Genomic DNA, 11051 nt, shown 5'->3' on the forward strand with positions numbered 1-11051 from the left:
TTTTTTTTCACGTTTTTTTACGTTTTTCTCCTTTTCGCCTCTTTTCTGGGCGTATTATTCTTCTTTTTCTTCTTTTTTTTCGTCTAATGCATACCCCATCAGTGCAGCAATGCTTATTCAATACCGCCAGCAGATGGAGACACTGGGGGATAATTTTCTAAGGATTTATACTGATTTTTCCTGTCTGAATTTGTCGCACAGAAAGTTGCAGGCCAAATATGTGTGACATTTCTGCGACTTTAGCTTCTAGAGCATTTTTACAACATTATACATAGGTGCTGAATACATAAAAAGCGACTGTTCAGCGACAGACAAGTCGCATCGGCTGAAAGTAGGCCAGAATGTCAGTCCATGTTGGAGCAGGTTTAGATACAGTCTAAAGCATAGATCTCAAAGTCTGTGCACAGAATTTAGCAAGGGCCTCGCACCTTCTGATGCATCAGGTAGGTGCACAATAGCATAGCCTAACCCTCTGTACTTTGGTCTATATTGATGCGGGACATAGACAGCCAGCTGATGACCAATCCATTAGTGCAATGGATGGCTGGAAGCATTTGTCTTTGCCTTTGCAATACCACAGAAGCAATGCATGGTCAATGTACAGCAATGACACACCTGTGTGAACAGCCAGGAGACCCCCCCCCCCCATGTTATGTTACATAGTTACATAGTTAGTACGGTCGAAAAAAGACATATGTCCATCAAGTTCAACCAGGGAATTAAGGGGTAGGGGTGTGGCGCGATATTGGGGAAGGGATGAGATTTTATATTTCTTCATAAGCATTAATCTTATTTTGTCAATTAAGAACATTCAGCACCCACCCGCTATCAAGGCAGCTGCCTATCATGTCATGCCCTACCTGCACAGGTGTGCTGGCTACTCAAATGATCCAATTAAGGAGGCCATTTAGTCAGCAGCAGCAGAAGTCCTGTGCCTGGACGCTCCAACAGGGGCCAGACACAAGCAGAAGCAGAAGCAGCAGAAGCAGCAGCAGCACCACCTTTTGTTTTTTGGCTGCAGCAGCAGCAAGGCCCACAGGGCTGGCTAGCTGGCTAGCCAGCAAGCAGGTAGCAATGAAAGTAGGAATCTTTCTTTTTAACCCTGTAAGGGGGTGGTGCACTGTACCCGAAGATACTGCCATATCGGGTCAATGCATAGGGCGACGGAAGCAAGCTTCGAAATCGGCCCCCGTTCTCAAAAATCCATTTAATATATGGTCCCCAGATAGGGGACGTATCAGATATTAAACTGATAAGAACAGATACTACACTTGATCTTAGCCAAAAGGCCGAGAAGCGATAACCGTGAAAGGGGCGGGCCCAACAAGGTCCCCTTCATGGGCACTATCACTGCTTGCTGTCAGGGAGGCTGCCAGACAATTTTCCATGCACACTCTGGGCTGGGGGGCAGTCAACCACCAGTACACACAGCAGAACCTAAACCCATACCATTATTGCTAAGCAGCAAGACAGGGGCCCATTGCACTCCCACGGGGCCTTTTTAAATGCAATCCATAACCCGGATTTGCCAGGAACCCTTCTTACTCCTCCTACTTGCATGTGACACTGGGCTTAGGATCTGCATAGGAAACACACACACAAGCACACACCTACCTTTGTTGCCTGCAGATGCCTCCTTGGCTGTCCCCAAACGGTATCAAACCAACACCCACGGGAAGCTGTAAGCATAGAGGACATGCCTGCACCCCATTGGACTTACCTGTGTGGGTTAAATCCGGGTTATTTGACAACCTATGGCGGTGATGGTTCTGCTCAGGCAGAGCAGTGCTGATGCTCCTCATAAAGCTGTCGCTGCTGTGAAGGTTCTAGGTGACATCACAAATCCCTATGGTTACATACACAACAAAGCTGGGTTGTTGTTGTTTACACTCTGCAAGGCCTGTGGAAGTGAGTGACATCATAGCACTGTAGTTCTGAGGGTTCAAGATGGATGCAACAATCTCCTGTTGCTTCTATGAAGGCCGTAATAGACGACATCACCAAACAGCTCCATAGTCACATACACAGCAAAGGAGAGATGTTGTTTACACCTAGTGATGTCAGTGGTATTGAGTGACATCACAGCACAGTGCTAAGGCTCCTGGGCCTGGACACAGCAGCGGCTGCAATATCTCAACGGAGAATACGTTTATATCTATGTGTGTGTGTGCGCATATATATATATATATATATATATATATATATATATATATTTCTCCGCCGAAATCACTTTTAAACCCATTTCCACCTTTTTTTCCCTTCTCTTCCTCTTACTTTTTTTTCACGTTTTTTTACGTTTTTCTCCTTTTCGCCTCTTTTCTGGGCGTATTATTCTTCTTTTTCTTCTTTTTTTTCGTCTAATGCATACCCCATCAGTGCAGCAATGCTTATTCAATACCGCCAGCAGATGGAGACACTGGGGGATAATTTTCTAAGGATTTATACTGATTTTTCCTGTCTGAATTTGTCGCACAGAAAGTTGCAGGCCAAATATGTGTGACATTTCTGCGACTTTAGCTTCTAGAGCATTTTTACAACATTATACATAGGTGCTGAATACATAAAAAGCGACTGTTCAGCGACAGACAAGTCGCATCGGCTGAAAGTAGGCCAGAATGTCAGTCCATGTTGGAGCAGGTTTAGATACAGTCTAAAGCATAGATCTCAAAGTCTGTGCACAGAATTTAGCAAGGGCCTCGCACCTTCTGATGCATCAGGTAGGTGCACAATAGCATAGCCTAACCCTCTGTACTTTGGTCTATATTGATGCGGGACATAGACAGCCAGCTGATGACCAATCCATTAGTGCAATGGATGGCTGGAAGCATTTGTCTTTGCCTTTGCAATACCACAGAAGCAATGCATGGTCAATGTACAGCAATGACACACCTGTGTGAACAGCCAGGAGACCCCCCCCCCCCCCCATGTTATGTTACATAGTTACATAGTTAGTACGGTCGAAAAAAGACATATGTCCATCAAGTTCAACCAGGGAATTAAGGGGTAGGGGTGTGGCGCGATATTGGGGAAGGGATGAGATTTTATATTTCTTCATAAGCATTAATCTTATTTTGTCAATTAGGAACATTCAGCACCCACCCGCTATCAAGGCAGCTGCCTATCATGTCATGCCCTACCTGCACAGGTGTGCTGGCTACTCAAATGATCCAATTAAGGAGGCCATTTAGTCAGCAGCAGCAGAAGTCCTGTGCCTGGACGCTCCAACAGGGGCCAGACACAAGCAGAAGCAGAAGCAGCAGAAGCAGCAGCAGCACCACCTTTTGTTTTTTGGCTGCAGCAGCAGCAAGGCCCACAGGGCTGGCTAGCTGGCTAGCCAGCAAGCAGGTAGCAATGAAAGTAGGAATCTTTCTTTTTAACCCTGTAAGGGGGTGGTGCACTGTACCCGAAGATACTGCCATATCGGGTCAATGCATAGGGCGACGGAAGCAAGCTTCGAAATCGGCCCCCGTTCTCAAAAATCCATTTAATATATGGTCCCCAGATAGGGGACGTATCAGATATTAAACTGATAAGAACAGATACTACACTTGATCTTAGCCAAAAGGCCGAGAAGCGATAACCGTGAAAGGGGCGGGCCCAACAAGGTCCCCTTCATGGGCACTATCACTGCTTGCTGTCAGGGAGGCTGCCAGACAATTTTCCATGCACACTCTGGGCTGGGGGGCAGTCAACCACCAGTACACACAGCAGAACCTAAACCCATACCATTATTGCTAAGCAGCAAGACAGGGGCCCATTGCACTCCCACGGGGCCTTTTTAAATGCAATCCATAACCCGGATTTGCCAGGAACCCTTCTTACTCCTCCTACTTGCATGTGACACTGGGCTTAGGATCTGCATAGGAAACACACACACAAGCACACACCTACCTTTGTTGCCTGCAGATGCCTCCTTGGCTGTCCCCAAACGGTATCAAACCAACACCCACGGGAAGCTGTAAGCATAGAGGACATGCCTGCACCCCATTGGACTTACCTGTGTGGGTTAAATCCGGGTTATTTGACAACCTATGGCGGTGATGGTTCTGCTCAGGCAGAGCAGTGCTGATGCTCCTCATAAAGCTGTCGCTGCTGTGAAGGTTCTAGGTGACATCACAAATCCCTATGGTTACATACACAACAAAGCTGGGTTGTTGTTGTTTACACTCTGCAAGGCCTGTGGAAGTGAGTGACATCATAGCACTGTAGTTCTGAGGGTTCAAGATGGATGCAACAATCTCCTGTTGCTTCTATGAAGGCCGTAATAGACGACATCACCAAACAGCTCCATAGTCACATACACAGCAAAGGAGAGATGTTGTTTACACCTAGTGATGTCAGTGGTATTGAGTGACATCACAGCACAGTGCTAAGGCTCCTGGGCCTGGACACAGCAGCGGCTGCAATATCTCAACGGAGAATACGTTTATATCTATGTGTGTGTGTGCGCATATATATATATATATATATATATATATATATATATATTTCTCCGCCGAAATCACTTTTAAACCCATTTCCACCTTTTTTTCCCTTCTCTTCCTCTTACTTTTTTTTCACGTTTTTTTACGTTTTTCTCCTTTTCGCCTCTTTTCTGGGCGTATTATTCTTCTTTTTCTTCTTTTTTTTCGTCTAATGCATACCCCATCAGTGCAGCAATGCTTATTCAATACCGCCAGCAGATGGAGACACTGGGGGATAATTTTCTAAGGATTTATACTGATTTTTCCTGTCTGAATTTGTCGCACAGAAAGTTGCAGGCCAAATATGTGTGACATTTCTGCGACTTTAGCTTCTAGAGCATTTTTACAACATTATACATAGGTGCTGAATACATAAAAAGCGACTGTTCAGCGACAGACAAGTCGCATCGGCTGAAAGTAGGCCAGAATGTCAGTCCATGTTGGAGCAGGTTTAGATACAGTCTAAAGCATAGATCTCAAAGTCTGTGCACAGAATTTAGCAAGGGCCTCGCACCTTCTGATGCATCAGGTAGGTGCACAATAGCATAGCCTAACCCTCTGTACTTTGGTCTATATTGATGCGGGACATAGACAGCCAGCTGATGACCAATCCATTAGTGCAATGGATGTCTGGAAGCATTTGTCTTTGCCTTTGCAATACCACAGAAGCAATGCATGGTCAATGTACAGCAATGACACACCTGTGTGAACAGCCAGGAGACCCCCCCCCCCCCCCATGTTATGTTACATAGTTACATAGTTAGTACGGTCGAAAAAAGACATATGTCCATCAAGTTCAACCAGGGAATTAAGGGGTAGGGGTGTGGCGCGATATTGGGGAAGGGATGAGATTTTATATTTCTTCATAAGCATTAATCTTATTTTGTCAATTAGGAACATTCAGCACCCACCCGCTATCAAGGCAGCTGCCTATCATGTCATGCCCTACCTGCACAGGTGTGCTGGCTACTCAAATGATCCAATTAAGGAGGCCATTTAGTCAGCAGCAGCAGAAGTCCTGTGCCTGGACGCTCCAACAGGGGCCAGACACAAGCAGAAGCAGAAGCAGCAGAAGCAGCAGCAGCACCACCTTTTGTTTTTTGGCTGCAGCAGCAGCAAGGCCCACAGGGCTGGCAAGCTGGCTAGCCAGCAAGCAGGTAGCAATGAAAGTAGGAATCTTTCTTTTTAACCCTGTAAGGGGGTGGTGCACTGTACCCGAAGATACTGCCATATCGGGTCAATGCATAGGGCGACGGAAGCAAGCTTCGAAATCGGCCCCCGTTCTCAAAAATCCATTTAATATATGGTCCCCAGATAGGGGACGTATCAGATATTAAACTGATAAGAACAGATTTTTTTACTTTTAGATATAATATTCTTAGACTAAAAGACCTTACGCAGTCCAGATTATACTTAGTCTGCTAAAAGCATATTCCACAGATGTAGATTCCAAAGACTTTTAGCCACTTTGTGACCTAATCTTTTTTTATCCAATAAATAGAAAACATACATCTCACTAAGAGCTAGGCGAACACAATCTTTAGAGGTAATAGTGTCTCTTTTAAAAAGAAGAATATTCCTCGTCTTCCATAGTGCAATTTTAATACAATTTATACTAATCCACAAAACCCGAGACTTTTCCACAGATAAAACATTATAAAATCCATATAAAATAACTTCATGATTTAAAAAATTAAGATCAGAAATGAATTTTAGTAAGGGTCCTATCAAATGCCATATCTCTTGGGCGTAAAAACAGTTCCAAAAAAGGTGTAAAACTGTTTCCTCACTAGGACACCCCATTCTCGGGCACTTTGCACTACGACACAATCCTCTTCTGTGTTGGAATTCTCTGGTAGGCAAACATTGATGTGCTATCTGCCAGGCCAGATCTTTTAAGTCATTAGATAAGAATCCCATATTCACCATCCTCCAAACTCTTAGAGATTTCTCAGTGGAATAATTAGATATTAAGCAAATCTGTTCTATCTTCCTGATTTCAGGAACTAATTTTCGTGCATTACTACAAATTTCTTGACTAAAATTAGCAATGCCATAAATACGAATAATCTTTTCTAAAACCACATAGTGCGCTGGGGGAATAAATAAGATTGGGGACGTTAAAGGTAAGGTTATCCACTTTCTTTTTCTAAAAATGTGACCTGCAGCATATTTTAAAAAATAAGACCAATAACAGTTTCTTTGCAAGCCATTAAAACACATAGAAAAAAAGTGAATATATAAAAACCTTTTTAAATCAGGCACATCCTTACCCCCCAATTTCTTTGTCTTCATCATTACATCTCTCCTGAGTTTATCCATTTTAGACCCCCATAAAAAATGAAAGCAAATCTTGTTTAAAAACTTTAAGGTGCGTTCACTCGGTGGGAAAACCAAGCTTAAATATAGCATGATAGGTAGCAACAAAGCTTTCATTATCAGTACTTTTCCTTCTATTGTTAATTTCCTCATTTTCCAAAAACTTATTTTCTTTTGCACTTTCTCTTTGACGATGGACCAGCTTTCCTCTCCATTATTTTCATTGTCAAAGATGACACCCAAGATTTTGATTTTATCATATTGCACATTCACCTCCGTATTGCCCCAATTCCCTATTGCAAAGCAATCACATTTATTTTTATTTAATTTGAAGCCAGAGCCCTCACAAAAAAATTCTGTCTGTCTGATAGCACGTTTCAGGGATGGTTCATCTGGACATAGAATATTAACATCATCCATGTATGCTATCGTCTTTACGCTCTGTCCTCCACTTCCAGGGATTGGCACTCCTCTAATGAGCTTATCTTTTCTCAAAACATTCAACAGAGGTTCTATTGCACATATGAAAAGAATGGGTGATAGGGGGCACCCCTGTTTCACCCCAGACTGTAAACATACCTCTTGGGATAAAAAACCGTTAATTAAAATACGACTAAAACAGTTTTTATATAAAAGTGCAATTTTTCCAACAATAAAATCAGGAAAATTCATTTTCTTTAAAACCAACCATAAAAAATCATGAGAAACACGGTCATAAGCCTTTTGAAAATCCAAGGATAAAATTGCCAATTTCTGATCACATTGTTTCTGATACCATAAAACATCTTTTACAAGGTTTAGATGATCACTTATTTTCCTTCCAGGTACTCCGCATACTTGGTCACTGTGTATAACCTTAGAAATTACCTGCTTGAGCCTATTTGCTAAAATTTTTGCTAAAACCTTATAGTCTGTATTTAGCAGGGTAATAGGCCTCCAATTTTCTAATTTAGAGATGTCTCCTTTTTTAAAAATCAGAGTAACAACACCATCTCTCCAGGACGCAGGTAAAATCTCAGATTTAAAAGCACAGTTAAAAATACCTAAAAGATCATCTTTTAAAATGGACCAAAAACACAGATAAAATTCAACTGGCAACCCATCCGAACCAGGTGTTTTACCATTTAAAAAACTCTTAAAAGTGCTTAAAAGTTCAGGTAAAAAGATTTCATCACAAAGGCTCTCTTGGTCAGTTTTGTCAAGTTTTGAATCCAAGGTATCTAAAACATCATTAGTAAAGGAAATATCAATATCTTTTTTATTAAAAAGCTCCTGATAAAATACTTGTGCTTCTCGCAACATCTCTTCATTAGTTATCTTCCCTTCTATTACAGATATCATTTCTTTCTTTCCCACCACCTTCTTAAAAAAGAATCTCGAACACTTTTCATCATTCTCCAGACATTGCACCTTGCTGTTAAAAATCATTTCTTTTCCTTTTTGACTAATGGCATTTTTTATTTCATTCTTTGTCTGAGCAATAACATCATCCATCTCAAGCCCGGCTTGCTTTAGTTTATAATATGTTTGGATTTTAGTGTTTAACATTTTAAACCATAACTTTTTCTCCTTAGCCTTTTGGATGCCCACACGGATAAAAAACAGTTTAGTCCACTTTTTAACATCCTCCCACCAATCCAAAATATTTTTATATTGGGATTGACGCAATCTCCATTTGTTATAAGCAGCAATAAAATCATTTTTTGTTTTCATGTCCTCTAATAAAGTAGTGTTGAGCTTCCAAACGCCTCTGCCTTTCTCTAGGCCAGGTAAAGTGACATGTGCATGTAATAACTTATGATCAGAGAAAATATTCGATAAAAGAGAAACCTCAACTAGATTAAAACTTTCCGATAAAAAAATAAAATCAATCCTGGATTTGCAGACATTATTTTCCCATGTGTAACCAGGGTCGTCTGGGTATTTTCTCCTCCAGACATCGGTAAAGTTAAAATCCTCAGTCATACTCTTAATCTGTTTCTCTGTTTTATCCACTCTGACATGCACACTTCCACTCTCACGATGATCACCACTCATACAACAATTAAAATCTCCAGCCATTAAAATAGGTGTTGAACCTGGGATAAAAGCCTGAATATCATTAATCAAGTCGGCTCTCTCATTTTTTTCAGGAGAAGCATAGATGTTAAAAAGCTTAATCTCTGAGCCATTGTACTTAATATTAACTAATAGCGCTCTACCAGGTATAATTTCTAAGAAGGACAAAACTTGTACATCTGAACCTCTAAACAAGATCCCAACACCTGAAGATCTGTTCAGATTGTCACCCGACCAGACCGATGGTCCCAAAGTCCAGCTACGACAAAGGTCCTCATAATTTGGACTATGTTCAATTCCACATTCTTGTAAAAAGAACAGAGAACAGTCCAAGGTCTCTAAAAAACTAAACAAAGCAGCCCTTCTCGTAGGGCTCTTTAGACCTCTCACATTAAGAGAGGAGCACTTTAAGGAAGCTATTCGCTACTGGAGTTTGAGTCCGATATGAAACCCACAGGTGACTCCGGGCTTTCGAACTCTTTGATATTTTTTGGATCGGACGCTGATCTTATAGAAGGCCTCCATGCATGTTGACTGTCCTCACATTCGTCTGAGCTTTTTTTGACAGGCCGTTTAATGCCAAGTTGTGGCTCATCTCCAAGTTCCTTCTTCCGCTTGATCTCCTTCACGCCAACCTCCATGGCTTCACTGCTCACTAGTGACCCTCCACCACCAGAACCCTCCACAGAAGGTCTCCCCTCTGTCTCAGGCACAGCAGAAAGGTCCATAAGCTCCGCCACGACATGAGAAGTTACAGCCGGCTTTTCTGAAGGCGCCTCAGACCGCTGGGGTGCTTTCGCAGGTGGTACTTCAGCTTGCACTACACCCACTCTCCCCGCTACACGGTCAGCCCACGATCTAGCTACACTGGAACGGAGACTGCAATCTTTAAAGGCATGGCCTTCTTCACCACAAATGTTGCAGACGATTTTAGCACAGTCCTTAGAAACATGGCCTTCTTGATTGCACCGACCACAGCGAACTGTAGTGTCCGTGCAAACTTCCATAGTATGTCCGAATTTCTTACATTTCCTACAAAAAGTAGGCATCTCGGGATAAAACAAATAGCCCTTATCCCGACCGATAGAAAAGTTGGAGGGTGGATGACACAACCCTCCAATGCCAGTAGCATCCTCCTTCATTTTCACAAAAAACTTATGTTTCCCCGTCCATAGGTCTTCTGAATTCATCACCTTATGGGAATACTTAACAGAACTGCAGTATTTCCCCAAAAAGAGCTCAATATGGGACACAGTCACAAAGGGATTGTGCATACACACAACTAGAGGAATATCGCCTCCAGTATACAACACTGTGACCGTGATCCCATCAAGCTCAGCAAGGTCTTGATTGCTTTTCAGCTTCTCAAAAAGATTCTGGCATGCATAAGCAGAGTCCAGAGTTAGGATGAAGCTGCCCTTCCGAGGATCTCTGAGACAGACGATGTTCTCTTTCTTCACCCCAAGAAGCTTGTAGAGAGTTTCTTTCACAAAATAAGAAAGTTGGACGAGTTCTTGCTTGTCTTCATCAACATCAAAGCGAAAGGAAAAACGAATCCGCGTTTCACCGGATGTAAGGTAACGGATGCGAACACCCATCTTGTCGATCGCCTTTTCGGTTCCTCGTAGCAGCCCCCCTTGGAAAAGGTAGGACAAACTCCCAGGATCCTCCTGACCAGACACTTGATCTAGCCAAAAGGCCGAGAAGCGATAACCGTGAAAGGGGCGGGCCCAACAAGGTCCCCTTCATGGGCACTATCACTGCTTGCTGTCAGGGAGGCTGCCAGACAATTTTCCATGCACACTCTGGGCTGGGGGGCAGTCAACCACCAGTACACACAGCAGAACCTAAACCCATACCATTATTGCTAAGCAGCAAGACAGGGGCCCATTGCACTCCCACGGGGCCTTTTTAAATGCAATCCATAACCCGGATTTGCCAGGAACCCTTCTTACTCCTCCTACTTGCATGTGACACTGGGCTTAGGATCTGCATAGGAAACACACACACAAGCACACACCTACCTTTGTTGCCTGCAGATGCCTCCTTGGCTGTCCCCAAACGGTATCAAACCAACACCCACGGGAAGCTGTAAGCATAGAGGACATGCCTGCACCCCATTGGACTTACCTGTGTGGGTTAAATCCGGGTTATTTGACAACCTATGGCGGTGATGGTTCTGCTCAGGCAGAGCAGTGCTGATGCTCCTCA

At 43.0% G+C, this 11051-nt stretch overlaps 2 non-coding genes and 1 pseudogene across 2 annotated transcripts; all 3 read right to left on the reverse strand.

The window, feature by feature from the left end:
• Window positions 1-1110: 1110 nt before the first annotated feature.
• LOC130325035 (U2 spliceosomal RNA) lies at window positions 1111-1301 on the reverse strand. Its single transcript, XR_008869919.1, has one exon. It is a non-coding gene; the product is annotated as a U2 spliceosomal RNA (small nuclear RNA).
• A 2086-nt stretch (window positions 1302-3387) lies between these two features.
• On the reverse strand, window positions 3388-3578 carry LOC130325036 (U2 spliceosomal RNA). Its single transcript, XR_008869920.1, has one exon. It is a non-coding gene; the product is annotated as a U2 spliceosomal RNA (small nuclear RNA).
• A 2084-nt stretch (window positions 3579-5662) lies between these two features.
• LOC130325098 (U2 spliceosomal RNA) lies at window positions 5663-5839 on the reverse strand (annotated as a pseudogene).
• Window positions 5840-11051: the final 5212 nt, after the last annotated feature.

Source organism: Hyla sarda, unplaced genomic scaffold (genome assembly GCF_029499605.1).
Source record: "Hyla sarda isolate aHylSar1 unplaced genomic scaffold, aHylSar1.hap1 scaffold_270, whole genome shotgun sequence".
NCBI classification, from domain to species: Eukaryota; Metazoa; Chordata; class Amphibia; order Anura; family Hylidae; genus Hyla; species Hyla sarda.